At 46.7% G+C, this 21,331-nt stretch overlaps 1 protein-coding gene across 1 annotated transcript in view; it reads right to left on the minus strand.

Annotated features, from left to right (window-relative positions):
* The window catches only part of CHST10 (carbohydrate sulfotransferase 10), a 38,093-nt gene extending 20,305 nt beyond the window's left edge, over positions 1–17,788 (minus strand). The window contains exon 1 of the mRNA XM_082246907.1: positions 17,656–17,788. The gene's annotated coding sequence lies outside the window, so the exon portion shown is untranslated. The remainder of the gene's footprint in view (positions 1–17,655) is intronic.
* Between the last annotated feature and the right edge of the window lie 3,543 nt (positions 17,789–21,331).

Genomic DNA, 21,331 nt, shown 5'->3' on the forward strand with positions numbered 1-21,331 from the left:
CCCAAAGCACCAACACCCCCCCATGTTGAGGGCATGTGGCCTGGTGTGGTCCAGGGGGGGTGGGGCCGCTCGCTCGTCCCCTCCCCTTTCCTGGCCTGCCGGGCTGCATGCTCGGATAAGGGTCTGGTATGGATTTTGGGGGGGACCCCACGCCGTTTTTTCGGCATGGGGCTACCCTCAAATTCCATAACAGACCCGAAGGGCCTGGTTTGGAACCTTGGGGGGGGACCCCACGCCGTTTTTTTCACATTTTGGCGTGGAGTTCCCCCTCAAGATTCCCACAGCGCAAGTCGGATCCGACTTGCGGTGTTGCGGTGCGACCTCCATTCAAATCAATAGGCTCCCATAGGGAACCATTGATTTTGAATGGAAGAAAAAAAAACGCTGCTAAAAGCAACATGGCAAAACGTGCAATGACGCCAATGGAAAAAGCTACTGAAAGCACGTTTTTACAGCTGCTTTTTCCGGCGTCAGAACTAACTTTGACGTATGTTTTTTCTAACGCCCCGTGTGCATGGGGCCATAATGTTAACAGCACCACAACAGACTAGAAAACAGACCCGTTATATTTTTCTGGATGTATCACTCTGCTATGAATGGTAATACGTTAAAAATGAATGGCACCGCAAAGAACAAACACGGTCATGGTGTGCTACTATAATGTCTAGGTGTATATCCTGGGTCATTCGATTGTGAGGGGCACAAGGATGTACTTTATATAGAGCAGACTTGTATAAAGTACTCGAAATTTCTACTTGAGTAAAAGTACAAGTGCTCGATCAAAAAATTACTTGAGTAGAAGTGGAAGTGCTCGCAGAAAAAGTTACTTAAGTAGAAGTACTAAAGTATTCAACATTTTTTTTACTTAAGTATTGCAAGTAGTTTTTTCAAAAAATTTGCTACTTAAGTACTAAAAGTAAAAAGTACCAGTAGTTTTGAAAAAAAATTTCTACTCAAGTACTGAAAGTAGAAGTAGAAGTACTGTATTATGTAGTTATTAAAGAAAGAAGTCAAAAGTATGAACATCATATTGTTTTTATTATTTCAAATGATTTATTCAAATGATTAACCGGTGTTTGTTAGTAGTTTCTTGATGCACTTTAAGCGCTGTAGCATCATTTATTTGTTTGTTTCATATTTTCTTTTTATTGGAAAGATTTGGTATAGCAGCTTTTATTATACACAGCCTTTATTTTCGTATGCGCTGATTTACAAATGACATTATACACATTTTTTTGAGCTTTATGCAACCTGCCATCTACTGTTCTGGCAGTGGTAATTTTTTTAAAAGTAACGAGTAACTATGCAGCACAAAAAAAAAAATACTTGAGTAGAAGTATCGAAATCATCGAAAAAATGTAGTGAAGTAAAAGTAGAAGTAGGAGAAAAAAATTCTACTCTAGGAAAGTACAGATACCGCATTTCGGTACTTAAGTACAGTACTTAAGTAGTTCTACTTCGTTACTATACATCTCTGATATAGAGTAATATGTCAAAACAACATTTCTAGAAGTACAGCATATATATACACATACATACATAAATACATAGTGTAGCAGCTGCTTAAAGTGTCATTAAACTCAGAAATTTAAGTGTATTTACCTATAAAAGTAGGCAGTGTACCTTATAGCAGAAGATTGCAATTGTTCCATGTTTCCACATTTGTAAATACCTGGTTGATCCTGCCAGTTCTCCTCCCTGCCCAATAGTTTATGGCAACTTTATATTAGTCTATTTTCCAGCTGAGCACTGCCACCCCTCACTTTCTTCTGCATTCACTTCCTTCTGCAAGCCACCCCCCCATGCGATTCTTTCCTAGCTGTAGGGGCAGCTACATAACAAATTTCCATGTTCTCTCCCCCCCGTTGCCCCACATGATAACTGTGTCATCCAGCAGGGTGGATCTAGCAGGGAGGAGGTGCAGACTGCTCCATCTCCAGTGCAGTTCCTGTAAATACAACTGCCAGTGACCAGCTTGTTAATACCAGAGGGCTGCACTAGCAGGATGGATTGGGGGGGGGGGGGAGAAAAACAGACTGCACCTCCTCCCCGAGCTATTGCAGCCTCTGGCTGTGCAGGCTGTGCTCTCTCTCCCCCTTCTTGCCAGATCAGCACTCCTGTATTAAAGTTGTTTTAAAGGCTCAAGGCTTTTTACCTTCATGCATTCTATGCATGAAGGTAAAAAGCCTATATGCAGCGGTCCACACAGCCCCTCTTAATACTCATCTTAAGCTTGAGCTCCCTCTTGATTCAGCAATCTGCACGACAGGTGAGCTCCTCCCAGGCTTGTCATTCCTAATTGGCTGAGACAGCATTGGCTCCTGCTACTGTCAATCACAGCCAGTGCGCCAATGAGGAGAGAGCGGGGACGGGGCCAAGCTGCAGCTCTATGTGTCTTATGGACGCATAGATCTAGCTAGGGAGCGACCACGCACCAGTGCTCCCAGAGCAAGTGGCTTGCTATTGGGGGCACTAGCTGAAGAGGAGCCAGGGGCGCTTGCCTGGGACCCGAAAAGAGGAGGATCCAACCAAAACCGTTGCACAAAGCAGGCAAGTATGACATGTTTGTTTTTTTGTGTTTGTTTTTTTAATTAATCTTTAATTGTCACTTAACCACCAAATGACGGCTACAGCGTGGTCGTCCAATTCTAGGAGGGTGTCTATTGAGGTCCTCCCTAAACCGCGCCCCCTGCGGCATGCACTCAGCAGATCTGGGTAAAGAGCCAATCACAGCAGCTCTTTACCACGTGATCATCTGTGTCCAATCCCAGCTGATCATGATGTAAACCCACTTGCCAGTTATTGCCATTCCTTACACTGTCACAGCGTGAGGAGAGGGGAGAGCAGGTAACCGACTAATGTGAAAGGGGGCAGCTGTTTTGATAATCAGAGCACTGATCATCAGTTTCCTGATCATCAGTGCAGTCCCAACAGTGCCCATCAGTGTTGCCAATCAGTGTCTCCTCGTTAGTGCCGCCTCACCAGTGCCCAGAAACCCAGTGGTGATTAAACACCACCATAAGAATGTTCTATTTGTGTAAAAACAAAAGTGGAAAAAAATGTATTATGGGTCCAAAAATTTGGCAAAGTGTGAGAGCGCTGAAAAATCGAAATGGCCTAGGCAGGAAGGGGGTAAAAGTGCCCAGTAGGCAAGTGCAACTTTATTCAGAAAATTAGGTCCTGCTAGATCACTTCGGGCTGGGCCTTTTTGCAGGTATAACTATGTAAAATATTAAAAATAATTACCGATAATGTTTAAAATCCAGTAATACACTGTCTAACCCTACTCTGCACATGCTCAGCTGCTCTCTATTTTTTGGCACTATGCCTAAAATCAAAGCCAATAGAGGCTGATCGGCTGACAGCATAAATATTTACTGCTACGCAGGGGCTTTGGGCTTTAGCAAAATGGCAGCCTCCAACAAGAAGAAACAGGAACAATGCTGGAGAAGATTTACAGCACACAAATTTTGGTAGCATAATTATTAATGTAGAATGTATGTTCTTTGCTAAAGAACATTATTTAACAAGTTGATATGGGTAAAGTTCAGCTTTAACAAGCTGGCAGCTGTGTGTAAAGGAATACAGAAGCTGCACTGGCAGGGAGGTTAAGAGAGTCTGCACAGCCGAGCGCTGAAGTGGCCAGGAGAGAAAGAGCCAGGAGGAGGTGTGGGCTGTGTTTTCTCTCCCCGCCAGTACAGCTCTTGCATTAACAAGCCTGCAACTGTGTGTACTGGAAACCAGGAATACTGGGGTGGCTAGAGCACTTAGATTTGCTGCCCCAAATAATCACTTTGACATCTAGCAGGGATTGCTTGCTCCTGCTCCAGCTTTCACAGCACGACAGGGAGGGATCTGCAGATGTCTGCACACGATTGCAGATGCACATAACTGTGGTATATACACGGTGCTATAAGGGATTTGGCACATTTATTTTTCTATGTAATATCTATTTTTCATTTTAGTGTGGGACGGACACAGCTCCTTAGATTCTTGACCAGTGGGAGGTCCCAAAGCAGTAAAACAAAGGGTGGGAACAGCAAAAAAATTCCCAAGGCTAAACCGTAGCCAACCAGGTAACAGCAGCTCAACAAAAAACAACTGGAGCCCACCTAAAACATTACTCCCAAAAAGAGGGAACAGACCTTGTAAACAGCAGCCTGCAAAACCTTCCTGCCAAAAGAAGCATCCGCAGATGCCAACACATCCACTCTATAGAATTTTGTGAAAGTGTGCACCGACAACCAGGTGGCCGCCTTGTAATTCGACTTTACTGACGCCTGGTGATGGAAGGCCCAAGAAGCACTGAGCGCCCAAGTAGAGTGCGCCTTTATGCGGAAAGGAGGAACCTGACCCTTGATCGAATAGGTCCGAGTCATCGTCTGTCTGATCCATCTCAAAATGGTTGCAGAAGAAAGAAGCAGACAGTCCTTTTCGAGGCCCATCCGTGAGCACAAATAGTGAGTCTGACTTCCGCAAAGACTCCGTAGCTGCCAGGTACACCCGAATCGCCCGAACCACATCCAGGGCATGCAATGCAATTTTCTTAGGATGTTTTGGCCTGGAACACAGGGGAGGCAACACATGTTCATTCGAATGGAAAATCAGACTACCCTAGGAAGGAACGACAGACGGGGCGAAGAACCAGCTTATCTTTGTGGACCACCAAGTATGGGGTGCGACAAGATAACGCCAATTCTGACACCCTGTGCGCAGAGGTAATTGCCACCAAAAAAGCCACCTTCTGGTACAGTGCAAGCAGCATAATTCCCTGAATATTTTCAAAGGGAAGCTTCTGGAGGACTGAAAGCACCAAGTTCAGATGCCAAGGCGGTAGAAGAGACCACACTGGTGGAGTCAAAATGTCGAACCCCCTGATTAAAAAGGTACGCACCAGGGAGTGCGTGGCCAGCGGTCATTGAAAGACCGCCAGCTCCGGCACCTGGCCCTTGATGGTACTAAATGCCAATTTCTGCTCAGCCCCCCTTGAAGGAAGGTCAAGACCCGAACCACCGAGAAAGAGCGAGGGTAAACACCAAGCAACTTACACCACGAAATGTACGCTTTCCACGTACGATGGTAGACTTCCTAGCTTTCAGCAGTGTTGGGATCATGACCAAGGCAGAACTCTATCCTGTAAAGCAGGATGGAAGATTGGCCTTTGATACAACAGTTCCTTCCTGAGAGGTAGTCTCTAAGGGATGTCGGTGACCAGCCGCACCAGGTCAGACTATACTGGCCCGACGGAGCCATCAGCGCATCCATGGTGTCCGCCAGAGGATCCCGTGACCATGCCACAAACCGCTGAACCTTTGTTGAGCCGAGACGCAAACAGATCCACCTTTGGGGGTGCCCCACTGGAGACATATCTGATGAAACACGTCCGGGTGAAAGAACCACTCCCCTTGGTCCAACGCCTGCCGACTGGGATAATCTGCCTGCCAGTTTTCCACCCCTAGGAAAGTGTACGGCGGAGAGGGTCAGAAAAAAGAAGCTTTCTGCCCACCGTAGAATGCCGGCTATCTCCAGATCTGCCAACATACTTCTTTTTCCTCCCTGGTGATTGACATAAGCCACAACCGTCACATTGTCTGATTAAATGGACACTGGACATTCCTGAAGACGATCCATCCAATGGTCCAGGCACAGTCTGTTTGCTCAGAGTTCTAAGACATTGATCGGTAGTCTGGACTCTTCCAGTGTCCAGATCCCCTGAGCAGAATTTTTGCAGAGGACGCCTCCCCAGCCAGACAGGCTGGCATCCATGATGACCGCTGATTGGGAGTCTGGACTCTTTCAGTGTCCAAACACCCTGAGCAGAGCTCAAACTCAGAACACCACCCCACCCGGACAGACTGGCATTCGTGGTGACCAGTGTCCCAATACAAGGGGAGGAAGGATATGCACTGTCAAAGAGCCGGAGAGCAAAGCCACCAGACCCAGCTGAGCCGAATCTAATTGTCCAGAGACTTCGGACACCTGTCCCATTTGGCATAATAATTTGGAACAGGGTATAGACGACTTGCGAGTGCCAAAGGAGACCAGCGCCTCCGCCGCAGCTTCAGCTGCTTCTTCCATTTTTAAAAAGTTTCACGCACAGACACAACCAGTGCATCCACCAGCACCATTTTGTGCACAGCTACAGGAGTGGAGGAATCACTATCTGAAAAGTCAGGGCGCGTGGCCTGCAGACCCCGCAGGGTGGGCCATGTCCGCGGAGGCCAAATCAGATTCAGGATCTGAGGAGACAGATGAGGCAGGGGAAGGCGGGGAGCCCTTTTTGCTAGCCCACCACCCAAAAGCCACCTCCACCCGGGACACAAAGGACTCCAGGACCACCGTCAGTTAATGGATGATTGGGACCCGGAGGGCCCCGCAGCCTCTGAGAGGGGGTCCGGTGGGGAAACGTGCTCCAAAGACTACATGAGTAAATACGGGGACCCCCACAAAAAGTGCCAAAGGCTGCTAAGGGACACCACCACCGCGCTGGCAACACCAGCCCGTCGCCAGCAACAGAGAACCCCATGATCCTGTAGCAGAGAGAGGGAGGACTCCACCAGACTCACCACCCTACTAGACAGGCAACGGCAGAACCAGGATAAACTGCACTCCACGTGTGGCGTCAAGAGAAAGAAGAGACCCAGGAGTCAGCACCAGGGGACAAGGAGGGGCTCCCACAGCCGAAATCGCCGCCCAGAGGCTCTTCTGTATTGGCCCCACTGATTCCTATGCGGGTTGAACAAAAAATGGCTGCCGGACTACACAAACATGGCTGCCGGCCTATACAGAATCTAGGCCATGATAAAATGGTGGACCCACAAGGCTCCCAGAGACCCAGAATTCCTAGGGCCCAGGAAAGGCACCACAAGGAAGGAGGGACCGGGCAAGAGCCCCCACCTGTTACAGTCCCCCCCCCGCCGATAGCCTAGTCATTGGCAGCGTGCCCCACCCAGTCATTGGCAGCGTGCTTCGCCCCCCACCACCAGTACAGCATCATGCCCCATCCCCAAAACACCAGCCCAAACCACCACACTACCCCAGAAAGGGGGAATGGATGGGGGGGGGGCTCCATGAGAAGGATGAGAACTCGGGGGTCCAACAGTCCCAGGGAGGGGCCTGTGGTCCACCCCAAAACCCTACAGGGGGAGAGGGGGACAATGACTTAAACCATACAGCAAAAATGACCACACAGTGGTTGAAGGAGAAAAAGGTGAATGTCCTTGCTTAGCCTAGTCAGAGCCCAGACTTAAACCCCACTAAAAATCTGTGGAAGGACTAGAAGCTCCTCTCGCTTAGGTTTCCCTGCAGACAGGCTGGGAACAAGCGGGGTCATGTGACAGCTGTATATCGATTAGGAAAAAGGTACCTAGATGTTGTTTTTTTTTTTTAAATAAAAAATGACAGTGCCATCACATCATCCATATACAGAAATAGAGGGGACAATATATTAAACAGTACATGTTTAGTATCACTTTAAAGCGGAGCTCCACCCAAAAAGGGGAAGTTCTGCTTTAAGCACTCCTCCCCCCCCCAAATATTACACATTTGGCATGTCATTTTGGGGGGGGGGGGGGGGTAAGACGATTGGTACCTGCTTCCACTTCCACTGGCGCGTACATGGCTGTGAAGCCGCAAGCTGTCAAAGCCGGGTGCCCACACTTGCAATGCTGGTGCTGTGGAGAGGAGAGGGAGCAAAGCGCATTGCTGGACCGGGGGACAGGTGAGTGTGGGTGGGTTTATTAGAAGTCAGCAGCTACACTTTTTGTAGCTGCTGACTTTTAATAAACACAAGAATGAGTGGAATTCCGCTTTAAGCTTCTCACAGTAGCTGTTGAGAGTTCACAATGTCTCATTCTTCTCTATGACTTCTAACTGCTGCTGAATGATTGCTGGGGTTACATAAACAGTGTAAGTACCAAAGGACTATGTGATGTACAGGGTCCATAGCAACCAGCCACAGCCATTCTATTCTATGAAACACATCTAACAACTGCAGCAAGGGGAGGTTGTTAAAAAAGATGAAGCCGCGTCTAATGCCTGGTACACACAATGAGATTATCGGAAGATCGTCCGTTTTTTTTTTTTTGAATGCTAGTCTCATTGAAAATGGAAAGGTTTCTAAAGTGACAAAAATTCTTGTACAACAGAATAAAAATTCAGAAGCGATGTATTGTGTTGTAGTGTACTTTTGAATGACACTGACGACAACTGTGCTGATTAAACGAAAATCATACAAGAAACATTTTTGTGTTTGTCCCATTGGATAATTTTGCATGAAATGTCGTGATTGTCTCTCAAAAGCTGTGTACAGATTATCATACGATCATTTAGAAAGAGGTATTTTTTGTATGGTTTTCTAATTGTGTGTACGGGCCATAAGCAGAGGCGTATTTGCCACGAGGCAAACAAGGCGTTTGCAGGCGGCACAGCCCAGAAGAATACAAGAACCGAACAGGAGATTGGCAGCTGCCATCAGGTCCTCTAGGATAGAGGAGGAGAGGCTGCTTGTGCTTTGGACGGGGTGCACAGTGTGTTGGTTGGGAATTATGGGTGGGTAAAAAGGTAGGCGGCTGCTGTCGGGGTTATCCCCGGTTCTGCATTCACTGCCCCCTCACAGCTCCCCCAGTCCTGCTGCCTGGCTCTCAGTGACTGACATGGAGCAGAGGCAGCAAATTAGAAGTGAAAGGGGGGAGGGGGACAAGTGCAGTGCACGACTGGCTGTGTCCCAGTCCCCCAAGTCCCTCCCTTGCAGCAAGGCCCCTGATGAAGCAGTACAACCAATTCCTGTTTAGGCTTGATCAGCTCAACAGGGGGGCCCGGGCAGCTTTACAGTTTATTCCTACCAAATATTAAATAGTGCTTACTAAACCTTATCCCCCGCTCCTATTTGCTAAGGGGGTGTGTAATTACATTTTCCTGGGCCCCATCAGGTCAACGGTGGGGCCCAGGAGGTGGGGGCATTGCTTTCCATTTTCAGGGAGCATGTACATAATCCTGCATGTTATGCTGCTCAAAAGTTTCGGCCGGCTGCCCACTGCCTTCCCTGGCAGAGTGATCTGTAATGTACATGTTCGGGCTTCACTCTGCTCTCTCAGGTGCCAAGACTGATGTGATGTGGCTGAGTGGGAGCAGTAAAACTAATCAGGGCAGCGGCAGGGAGCGTGGCATCACACAGTGAACAAGGAGTCACACATTGTAATATCCTAATACAGGGATCTCCAAAGAATCCTTAGCGTAGCACAGGATTCTGAGCTGCATTTTTACTCCCCCTCTAAACGCTCCCATTTAACGTTTTAAAATGGTTCTGGGACTGTGCTGCACAACTGCAGCACTGTATGCACCCCCATCCCCCCCTCCAACTTGAAGACAAAGCTGCATTTTGTTTTTAGGCAGGGTCAGGGGAGGGGTCAGGGGTGGGGTTGACAGGGTCGGTCAGGTAGGCTGTACAGGGTCCAATGATTTCTAAGAGCGGCCCTGCCTTACGGTATCGATTTCACAAGGATTTAGCTAATCCTCCAAGAAGGCCTATCATCAATGGACTTGACTCGATAACGTCAAGGATTGTTAAATATATAGATGGCCATTTACAACCACTTATGCCCCAGACTCGATCTTTCTTGAGATTCTACTCAAGTCATTCGGGCACTCGGGGATATTAAGCGGAGGGATAGCTACATCATGGCTACTGCTGATGTAGCTTCACTCTACACCATCACATCCCATTCTCATGGATATGATGCTGTAGAGACCTTCCAGAGAGAAGATAATAGTCTTATACCTGCACAAAGGTGCTTTGTATTGAAGCTACTCGAGTTCGCCATGTCTCATAACTACTGCTGGTTTGGAGGTTGCTTTTTCCTCCAAAACAGGTGTTGCTATGGGCTCTAAGTTCGCTCCTAGTATGGCGAACTTGTTTATGGCTAAGTGGGAGGAGGACGTCATATATGAAAACAGGAGACCTGAGCTGGTATTCTGGGGTAGGTACATAGATGACATCCTCCTCTTATGGGATGGTGACTTACTGTTCATGGAACAGCTGAATGACAATGTTCTTGGCATTTCATTGCAATATGAGACCAGTCCACTTAAGATTAATTTTCTTGATTTAAACAAACATCGAGGTCAGGGGAGGTTCCTTGCTTACTACCACCTTTTTCAAGGAGACTGACCGCAATAGTTATATTGGACAGGGGAGCTGCCACCACCCTTCCTGGTTGAAGTCTGTCCCCAAAAGCCAGTTCTTAGGGCTCTTTCACACGGTCCGCCTCCGTAGGATGACAGCTCTGTCTCCGCTTGCAGTGCGGAGAGGGAGGTGTCACAGCCCCCGCTGCTTTCCATGGGGAATCGGATGATAGCGGACTGCCTGTCCGCTCTCATCCGATCCGATCCCCAGGACGGATGGAAAATAGGGTTTCCATCCGTCCGGATTTCACGGACAGGATCGGATGCGGATGGCAGCGGGTGTCAGCGGACATGTCACTGCTGACATCCGCTGCTCCATAGGGCTGAATGGGGCATCCGATCAGATCCGCCTAAAAAACTGACAGGCGGATCTAATCGGACCTCCCGTGTGAAAGAGCCCTTACGCCTTAGCCAACTGTACCATTGGTGATGATTAAACTAGCCAGTATTCTGAAAGTGAGATTCTTGGATAAGGGTTACAGAAAGGATGAATTAGACCTAGACAATATTGATGTGGGAAACCTAGATAGAACATCCATTTTTAGGGGTGTGGATAGGGCAAAGGACATGAAACATAATTTTTCCTTTGTCACCACCTATTCTCAACAGTACTTTGACATTAAGAAAATACTGTAATGTCAAGACATTGGAAAGTACTCAAGAATGACAAGGTATTGGGTTTGTTCTTCCAAAGGCCCCTGAAAGTTATTTTTTGTGGTGTTCCTTCTTTGAAACTTTCTGTAAATCAGAATGTCCTAGATGCTCCTAATAGTCTTCTTCTTTCAAAAATTGAAGGGATATTTTCCTAGTTGAAAGTTTGCTGTGTGCAGCACCAACAAAATCCAAGACAGATGGGTTAGCCAATTTATCTCTTCTTCCACCTCCAAGATTTTTGGAATTAATAGATTACAAGTACGTCTCAGAATGTGGTGATCTGTCCATGTGGCTCTCAGTATGTTGGTCGTACTGTTAGGGCCATGAATATTAGGATAGGTGAGCATATGGGCAACATAAGTAAAGGGTTTCCCAAGCATAGTGTTTCTAAGCACTATTTAGATTGTCATGGAAAAAATCCAGCGGGGACCACGTTTATTGCCTTTGACTGCTTCACTTCACATTTGGGGGGGGGTTTGTCAGATGAGAAATTTTGAGGCTAGAAACTTGCTGGATTTATGAATTAAAGTGTTACACCCCTTTTGGACTCAATATTGATTGGGACATGAAATGTTTTATTAATAATAGCTAGAGTTGGACGGCTTTATTTTTAGATGTTCCTTAGTCTTACTAAGGATCAGCTTTCTGTATTTGTTCATATTTAATTTTTTAACTGATTACATTTTTTAATCATACAGGGAGTGCAGAATTATTAGGCAAATGAGTATTTTGACCACATCATCCTCTTTATGCATGTTGTCTTACTCCCAGCTGTATAGGCTCGAAAGCCTACTACCAATTAAGCATATTAGGTGATGTGCATCTCTGTAATGAGAAGGGGTGTGGTCTAATGACATCAACACCCTATATCAGGTGTGCATAATTATTAGGCAACTTCCTTTCCTTGGGCAAAATGGGTCAAAAGAAGGACTTGACAGGCTCAGAAAAGTCAAAAATAGTGAGATATCTTGCAGAGGGATGCAGCACTCTTAAAATTGCAAAGCTTCTGAAGCGTGATCATCGAACAATCAAGCATTTCATTCAAAATAGTCAACAGGGTCGCAAGAAGCGTGTGGAAAAACCAAGGCGCAAAATAACAGCCCATGAACTGAGAAAAGTCAAGCGTGCAGCTGCCAAGATGCCACTTGCCACCAGTTTGGCCATATTTCAGAGCTGCAACATCACTGGAGTGCCCAAAAGCACAAGGTGTGCAATACTCAGAGACATGGCCAAGGTAAGAAAGGCTGAAAGACGACCACCACTGAACAAGACACACAAGCTGAAACGTCAAGACTGGGCCAAGAAATATCTCAAGACTGATTTTTCAAAGGTTTTATGGACTGATGAAATGAGAGTGAGTCTTGATGGGCCAGATGGATGGGCCCGTGGCTGGATTGGTAAAGGGCAGAGAGCTCCAGTCCGACTCAGACGCCAGCAAGGTGGAGGTGGAGTACTGGTTTGGGCTGGTATCATCAAAGATGAGCTTGTGGGGCCTTTTCGGGTTGAGGATGGAGTCAAGCTCAACTCCCAGTCCTACTGCCAGTTTCTGGAAGACACCTTCTTCAAGCAGTGGTACAGGAAGAAGTCTGCATCCTTCAAAGAAAACATGATTTTCATGCAGGACAATGCTCCATCACACGCGTCCAAGTACTCCACAGCGTGGCTGGCAAGAAAGGGTATAAAAGAAGAAAAGCTAATGACATGGCCTCCTTGTTCACCTGATCTGAACCCCATTGAGAACCTGTGGTCCATCATCAAATGTGAGATTTACAAGGAGGGAAAACAGTACCTCTCTGAACAATGTCTGGGAGGCTGTGGTTGCTGCTGCACGCAATGTTGATCCAGAATCCATGGATGGCAGGCTTTTGAGTGTCCTTGCAAAGAAAGGTGGCTATATTGGTCACTGATTTGTTTTTGTTTTGTTTTTGAATGTCAGAAATGTATATTTGTGAATGTTGAGATGTTATATTGGTTTCACTGGTAAAAATAAATAATTGAAATGGGTATACTGTATATTTGATTTTTGTTAAGTTGCCTAATAATTATGCACAGTAATAGTCACCTGCACACACAGATATCCCCCTAAAATAGCTAAAACTAAAAACAAACTAAAAACTACTTCCAAAAATAGTCAGCTTTGATATTAATGAGTTTTTTCGGTTCATTGAGAACATGGTTGTTGTTCAATAATAAAATTAATCCTCAAAAATACTCATTTGCCTAATAATTCTGCACTCCCTGTAGTATTTTTATTATTTCATGACTTAATATTTTTTTTTTTTTAAAAAAAACAGCTGGTGGTCATTATCCTTTTGCCCTCTAGATGGTAAATTTTTTTGTGTCATTATTTGTAGGTGGCATTATTTTCAATGTATTGAGCTTTTCCTTTTGTGTTAATATTATCAGAGATATCTGCCATATATAGTTATTGTAACTGATACTTTATTAACCACTTTAACAATAGCCACTGTGCTGCTACTGCGGCACAGTGGCTCGTTATCGTCTAGCGACGTAGACCTACGTCGCTAGACTCCTCCCCTGTAGGCGGCGCTCGCGCGCCGCGGGAGGTGCGCTCCCACTGTTTTCATTCACAGCGGGAGTCGGGCCAGGGGAAGAGCGGCGGCGATCGCCGCTGCTCTGCCCCGATCGTCGGGGAATCCAGTTTGGATCTCCTCAGTGACAGGGAGTGACAGATCGGAGTGTTCAGCATAGCTGGACATCCGATCTGTCCCTGTCTCACACAGTCACCTCCCCCCCCACACGTCAGTAAGCACCAGGCATACATTAACCCCTCCCTCTCCAATAAAATTAACCCCTTCCCTGCCAGTGTCATTTTTACAGTAACAGTGCATATTTATAGCACTGATTACTGCAGTAATGTCACTGGTACCCCCAAAAGTGTCAAAAATGTCAGTCAAGGGTCTGATCTGTCCGCCGCAGTCCCGCAAAAAAAAAAAAAAAAAAAAAAAAAAAAAAAAAAAAAAAAAAAAATCGCAGATCGCCGCCATTACTCGTTAAAAAAAAAAAAAACACCAAAAATGACAGAAATCTTTCCCTTAGTTAGTAAACGCAATAACTTTTGCGCAAACCAATCAAAATACGCTTATTGCGATTTTTTTTACCAAACATGGGTAGCAGAAAACAAATTGGCCAAAAATTTTTTAAAAAATTGGTTTTTACATCTTTTTTGGGGGGAATTTCATATAAAAAAAATGTTAAAAATATTGTTATTTTTTCAAAATAAACGCTCTTTTTTTGTTTATAGCGCAAAAAGTAAAAAATCGCACAGGTGATCAAACACCACCAAAAGAAAGCTCTGTTTGTGGGAAAAAAAGGATGTAAATTTTGTTTGGGTACAGCGTCGCACAACCGCGCAATTGTCAGTTAAAGTCGCACAGTGCCGAATCGCAAAAAGTGGCCCAGACGTAAGACAGCAAAATGCTCTAGTGGTAAAGTGGTTAATGTCTTGTTTATTCTTATCATGTCCGGAAAATATTATTGCTATTGAGTTATTTCCGGCGTCGGAATTTCTTAAGTTCCGGTCCTTGGAACGCATGTATACAGGGTCTGGCGCTTCCGGTTTTGACGTTGGCACGCACGCATGTTCTGTTCGCTGACGTCGAATTCCCAGTTGCTACAGTTAAGAGGGCATGCTTGTGTCGGATGACCCATTGGCTGAAATGTGTCAGCTGGTCTGACTAGACACAAGCATGCTAGAGCCATGGTATTTGGATCGTTACATGCTTTTTGATGTTTGCAATACTGCAAGTACAATTTTAACCAGTTGCCGACCGCCCACATACTGTGGCAGGGCGGCTCGGCCGCACAAAATCACGTAGAGCTACGTGATTTTATGCATGCGGTTAGACACAGTGGGAGAAGCGGCGGCGATTGCCATCGGCCTACCGCGATCGCCAGAGAAACCGACAGAAGGCCCGTCTGCTTATGTAAACAAAGCAGGCGAGTCTTCTGTCACACAGGCAGGGAGAGATTCAGAGTTTCAGTTAAGCTGAAACCCTGATCTCTTTGTGCCTGTCACAGAACCTCCCCCAACCCCCCTCACAGTGAGTAAGCACTAACAGGCATACATTAACCCCTTTGATCACCCCCAGTGTTAACCCCTTCCCTGCCAGTGTCATTTATACAGTAACAGTGCATATTATTTAGCATTGATTACTGCATTAATGTCACATTAGTGTCAAAAATGTCAGTTAGGGGTCCGATCTGTCCGCCGCAATGTTGCAGTCCCGCTAAAAATCGCCGCCATTATTAAAACAAAAAAATAAAAAAATAAATAAAAAAGTCCGAAAATCTATCCAATAGTTTGTAAACGCTATAACTTTTGCGCAAACCAATTAAAAATACGCTTTTTGGGATTGGTTTTACCATAAATATGTAAGAATACAAATTGGCCTAAACTGATAAAAAAAATTAGATTTTTAAAAAAAATTTTTATTGGGAGTGTTTTTTAGCAGAATGTCAAAAATATGGTGTTTTTTTTTTTTTCAAAATGTTCACACTTTTTTTGTGCAAAATCTAAGAACCGCAGAGGTGATCAAATACCACCAAAAGAAAGCTCTATTTGTGGGGGAAAAAAAAGGACATCAACTGTATCTAGGTACAGTGTCACATGACCGCACAATTTTTCGTTAAAGTAACACAGTGCCGAATCGCAAAAAATGGCCTGGTCATTAGGGGGGTAAAACCTGGACATACGGATTTCACTATTTTATTATTTGTCTTATTTGTTCTAGGACATGCTTCCTGTGTTCGGTGAGGTTAAGTAGGGAATGTCTATGGTCAGCCAGCTTGGACCCGCTCCTCTCTACCTGTCATCCAGTGAGCTCCGTAATAGCCTGCTAGAGTGTTGAACCAGTCCTTTTAGTGTGGATTTGACAGATCCATGATTCACTGCCAAATTTTTCCTACCTCTGGTAAGGAGATATTAATATGTCACAGTGGTGTGGTGTGCTTTTTCTACACACGGAAGTTGGTGGAGGAACCCCCTTCTCAGAAAAGTTTGGACTGTTTTTTCACCTAGCTTTTAGTTTAAGCACTGAATGTGGACTTTATATAGTAGAGAGATGAAACCATCACTCAGTGCCCACCTCGCATCACCAATGTTCCGCCCCTACAGCAGGGCCGTGAAGGCTGCTCTCGACAGAGCTGCAGCCGCGAGCGAGCAAAGAGATAGTTCCCTCATTTCTCGCTTGCCCGCATGGAGAAGTTTACCCACTAGGAAGCCGCTGGGAAGAGGCTGTCAGAAGTAGTAACAAACTGCATCTGCGTGGCAGGTGACAGCGGCAAGTGACATGCTGCATCTGGGTAAAAGTGACAAGTGACACGCTGCAGGTGACAATGGCATGCTACACGCTGCATCTGGGTGGCAGATGACAGTGGCAAGTGACACACTGCACATGGGCGGCAGATGACCGCGGCAAGTGACACGCTGCACTTGGGCGGCAGGTGACAGCGGCAAGTGACACGCTGCACCTGGGCGGCAGGTGACAGCGGCAAGTGACACGCTGCACCTGGGCGGCAGGTGCAGGAGGCAAGTGACACGCTGCACCTGAGTGGCAGGTGACAGCGGCAAGTGATACGCTACACCTGGGTGGCAGGTGACAGCGGCAAGTGACACGCTGCACATGGGCGGCAGGTGACAGCGGCAAGTGACACGCTGCACATGGGCGGCAGATGACCCTGGCAAGTGACACGCTGCACCTGGGTGGCAGGTGACAGCGGCAAGTGACACGCTGCACCTGGGTGGCAGGTGACAGCGGCAAGTGACACGCTGCACCTGGGCGCCAGGTGACAGCGGCAAGTGACACGCTGCACCTGGGCGCCAGGTGACCCTGGCAAGTGACACGCTGCACCTGGGCGGCAGGTGACAGCGGCAAGGGACACGCTGCACCTGGGCGGCAGGTGACAGCGGCAAGGGACACGCTGCACCTGGGTGGCAGGTGACAGCGGCAAGGGACACGCTGCACCTGGGTGGCAGGTGACAGCGGCAAGTGACACGCTGCACATGGGCGGCAGATGACCACGGCAAGTGACACGCTGCACCTGGGTGGCAGGTGACCCTGGCAAGTGACACGCTGCACCTGGGTGGCAGGTGACAGCGGCAAGTGACACGCTGCACCTGGGTGGCAGGTGACCCTGGCAAGTGACACGCTGCACCTGGGTGGCAGGTGACAGCGGCAAGTGACACGCTGCACCTGGGCGGCAGGTGACAGCGGCAAGTGACACGCTGCACCTGGGTGGCAGGTGACCGTGATATACAGAATATTGGCACCTGTTATCGGCTATCAGCCTGAAAGGCGGCCGAAAATCTATATCGGTCCTTAAAAAACAATATTGGTCGACCCCTATCAAATACCACCAAAAGAAAGCTGTATATGTGTGGAAAAAGGACATAAGTTTTGTTTGGGTATAGCGTTGCATGGCCGCGCAATTGTCAGTTAAAGTAACACAGTGCCCTATAGCAAAAAATTGGCTTGGTCATGATTGGGGAGGGTGGGGGGGGGGTAAAACCTCCAGGGCTGAAGCAGTTAAACAGGGGTCTCCCTCCCCCACTGCACTCTTCATTTACAACCTCAGGAGTGAGACTCACAATGCTGCACAGATTACCAGGCCAGCATCGCCCACCCAAATCTGTTATTCCAGTGGCCCCTTTAATTGTATTATCCTCCTGGTGTATGAGAGCTGCAGCCTTTTCTCCTCAGTGTGGGACAGGATTGCCCATCAGATGGAAGCCTTCACACACTGTGGATTTGTTGACTACAGCCTCTCCATCACTTAGTAAGATCCTGCCTCGCCTACCTTACAGCGGTGCCCAGACCGAACAGCATGCTGGGCTGCCCCGGCAAGGCAGCAGACAGTCAGCTCCCCTCAGCTCTGGAGCATAGGCACACACACGTACAACTCCCGTACTGCTACAAGACGCCGGATGACATCACGGTCATGTGACTGTGCAAAGGCCGCACATCGCTGGGTCATGTGACCGTTATCTGTACCAGGGGTGAGGGGGGGATGGAATGGCGGGCTGAGGCGATGTGTAAAGGGGTGGAGTAGTGGCATTCCACCGTGTACCTAGGCAACTGCTAAGTACCATTGTTTTCCCCTAGCAGACAGTTTCTGTAACAAGGAAGGCTTAGCTGTGGTGGTGGTGTACCCAGGGTGGGATAATTCAGGGCGTTATACATTTCCATGTTCAATTACACAACCTTAACCATTTGCCGACCAGACTTTTTCTGGCACTTTTTGCTTACAAGTTTTTTGACTATAAAATTATAATACCCAAATATACTTTTTTTTTTTTCTTCACCATAGACCCCTAGGGAATAAAATAGTTATTGTTGCAATTTTTTTATGTCACACAGTATTTGCAAAGCAGTTTTGCACTAACTAACACACTTTAAAATTGCACACACTCGTGGAATGGCGACAAACTACGATACTGAGCAGGGAAATTGAGTCATTTCAATTGACCTGTAAGAAAACCTCTTAGATCGAGAAAGTTCCAAATGAAAAAGGTTTAATAAAACAGAAAATGTAGCTACATGAGAGCACGCACCTATAAGGGCTCTTTCACACGGAGCGGACCGCATTGCGTTCCGCTCCGGCACTTTTTTTTTTTTTTCACGGAGCAGGTGACACTTGTTTTTTCCGTTTGCGGATGATATACGGACATAATGTATGTCTATGGGCATTGCGGATGTCAGCAGATGACACCGCTGGCATCCGATTTTGCGTCCTTTCCGTTTTTTAAACTGAAGAAAAATAGGGTTCTGTTCCAAAAAATGGAACAGAACTGAAAGGACGCAAATTGGATGTCAGAGGATGGTCATCCGCTAACACCCGCAATCCCATTGACATACATTATGTCAATATATCATCCGCAAAAAAATAGGATGATATACGGACATGCGGAACGCCCGTGTGAAAGGGCCCTAAAGCTGCTCTGGTCTTATACATTTCAAATTCCCCTTTTATAGGGTTACTTATCACACAACACACACTTGCAGAATGATACATTGGTGCGAGGCGTTGGTATTTGCATTGGTATTGGCACTAGTATGATAACATCTTTGTAGCAGACTCATAAGCGCCATTTTGGCCTCCTAATGAATATATCTACATATTACTTAAACTTGTCATATGTTATAATATCAATACTAGTATTAATAATTATGTAGCACCCTCCTAGATAGGTGCTAGGCAGGCAGTATAGTTTGCTCTGCCTGCTTATCAGGAGAGTGGTAGGTAAAACCTAGTTGCTCTATCTGCTGAACAAGGGAGCAGGATTTCTAGTCAGGCCTGTTGCATGTGTCTATGTGTGATTCATCTGGTCTGAGGGAGTGTCCCACTGTGTCCAATAGGGGAGCCCGTTGGACAGTGGAGGAAACCCAGCCAGTGAAGCACAGGCTTTGTAACTGCCCCAGTGGGTTGGCACAGAGAGTGGTGCATCCTGGGATAGATTATAAAAGCCAAGGGCACATGTGACAGGGTTTGTCTTTGGGCAGGAAGCCAGGTCCCAGGCGGAGGGTGACGGCTGTCTCTCCTCCTGTTTGCTGAGGAAGTGGTCACAGGCAGTCGACCTAGTGAACCAGTGGTGTGGCTGAACCCAGAGATCCAGTGAAACTGACTGAGGATTTGAAGGCAGAGTAACTCTGGAAAAACAGTGTCAGTGAGTACAGGGGAGCTTGCCAAAGGGTCTGCCCAGGAAGGGGACCACTCCAGTGGCTAGAGTAAGCGGACGTGTGGCAGCACACAGGCAGTGATAGTAAAGGGGATGCCAAGTTGTTAACCCTGAAGAGAATATTCAAACATGAACAGTTTATTTATCTTCACTTCTGTGGCAAGGTGAATCAGCGGCCTTGCCGCACACTACAGATCGTTGTCCTCAAGTTTGTGCATAGTTCATAGTTGGAGTATCCCAGTCATCCCTTCTCCCATCCCAGTTCTAAATAAAACACAAAAACCAAATCCCCTGGACTGATTATTGTCTGAGCCAAGAACTGTTACTGCTGTTTATCTACTATCAGTTGCTAATGGTCACCCATGGGAACCAAGAAAGTATAATTCTTAGCAGCTCTCTAGGGGGCGGTGCTTCACATATATAGGCCTAAATATTATTGTAAATATAATTGCATGTATAAATGTGTTATCATGTACTAAGATGTAGGGTTTAGTAAAGATCACATTATCCTTATACAATACTTAAAAATCTCCATAGGTGACGCTTTAAATCAGTTTACAGGTTACCTGTTCAGAGTTACAGAGGAGGTCTAGCGCTAGAATTATTACTCTCACTCTAATGTTGGCGGCGATACCTGACGTGGTGCGAATACCGTTTGCATGTGCGTGCGTTACTTACGTATGCGTTCGCTTCTCCTCGCAAGCCCAGAGGGATGGGGGCGCTTTACATTTTTTTTTCTTATTCATTTTACTTCTTTTTACTTTTGCACTGTCCCTTTACTTTTTATTTATTTTTGGATCACTTTTTTCTATTACAAGGCGTGTGAGGACAAGTTCTTCAGTGACACACGTATGTCAATAACAAGGTGAGAACATGCGTGTCCAGCTACCATCCCTGCCTGTTTGAAAACCTGCAACTGCTGAGCAAACACAAATATAAAAAAATGTTTCTATGCTTTGCTCTCTCCATGTTACCATAACAGCTCATTGACAAGTAGTCACTGTGCTCTGTACTAGATTTTTACATGAGGAATTTAGCTAATACCCATATTTTTTTCTTTACAGTTTTGACAAATTACTGGTTTTGCCCTCTAGTCAGCTACTGTCAGGTACCTGAAAGGAGACTGAATTGATGAGGTCGGCCTCTTATATCTCCCGCCCAGGCCCCACTGAAGGGGAGACAGAGGGTGCCAAGGGACAGGAGGGACACGAGTGCCTGTGGGTGTTGATTGCAGAACCTGCAGCAGGGTATGTGGCTCTGAGGAGGCTGAGGAACCAGAGACGCAGGAACAGCAGTTATGTTCGGAGGACTTGCCCAGACTAAAGGAGCACTCCGCTTATGCTAATGGTTCAGGATAGGCAGCTTGTCAGGATTCCAGAAACTGGAACATACAGCAATGTATGAGACAGGTGCAGCAGACAGCCAGGCAAGCACTCGGGTAGCTCTGAGAGCCAGGATCAGAGGCAGGATCAGAGTTTCAGGAATAGCTGAGGTCATCAACAGGCAGGCAGCGGGGTACCAAGTCATGTGCAGAGCCAAAGTTGGGAACGGAGCCGGTCAGGTTTAACAGAAAGGCAGAAACGGAATCCAAGGTCAAGTCCAGAACACGCCAGGTCAGCAACGGGGAAAGCATACAGGAACAATCAGGACACAGGGTACAGCTGAAGATCAGTCAGCAAAGGAAATGGGAATGAGCTCCCTTTAAATAGCCCGTCTGGCGCCAAGAACTATCGTGCGTTCTCTCACTCTCGTGTGCGCAAGAACGCCAATTAGCCATTCTTCTGGAAATACCCTGTT

This window comes from Pelophylax lessonae, assembly GCF_965119305.1.
Source record: "Pelophylax lessonae genome assembly, chromosome: 2".
NCBI classification, from domain to species: Eukaryota; Metazoa; Chordata; class Amphibia; order Anura; family Ranidae; genus Pelophylax; species Pelophylax lessonae.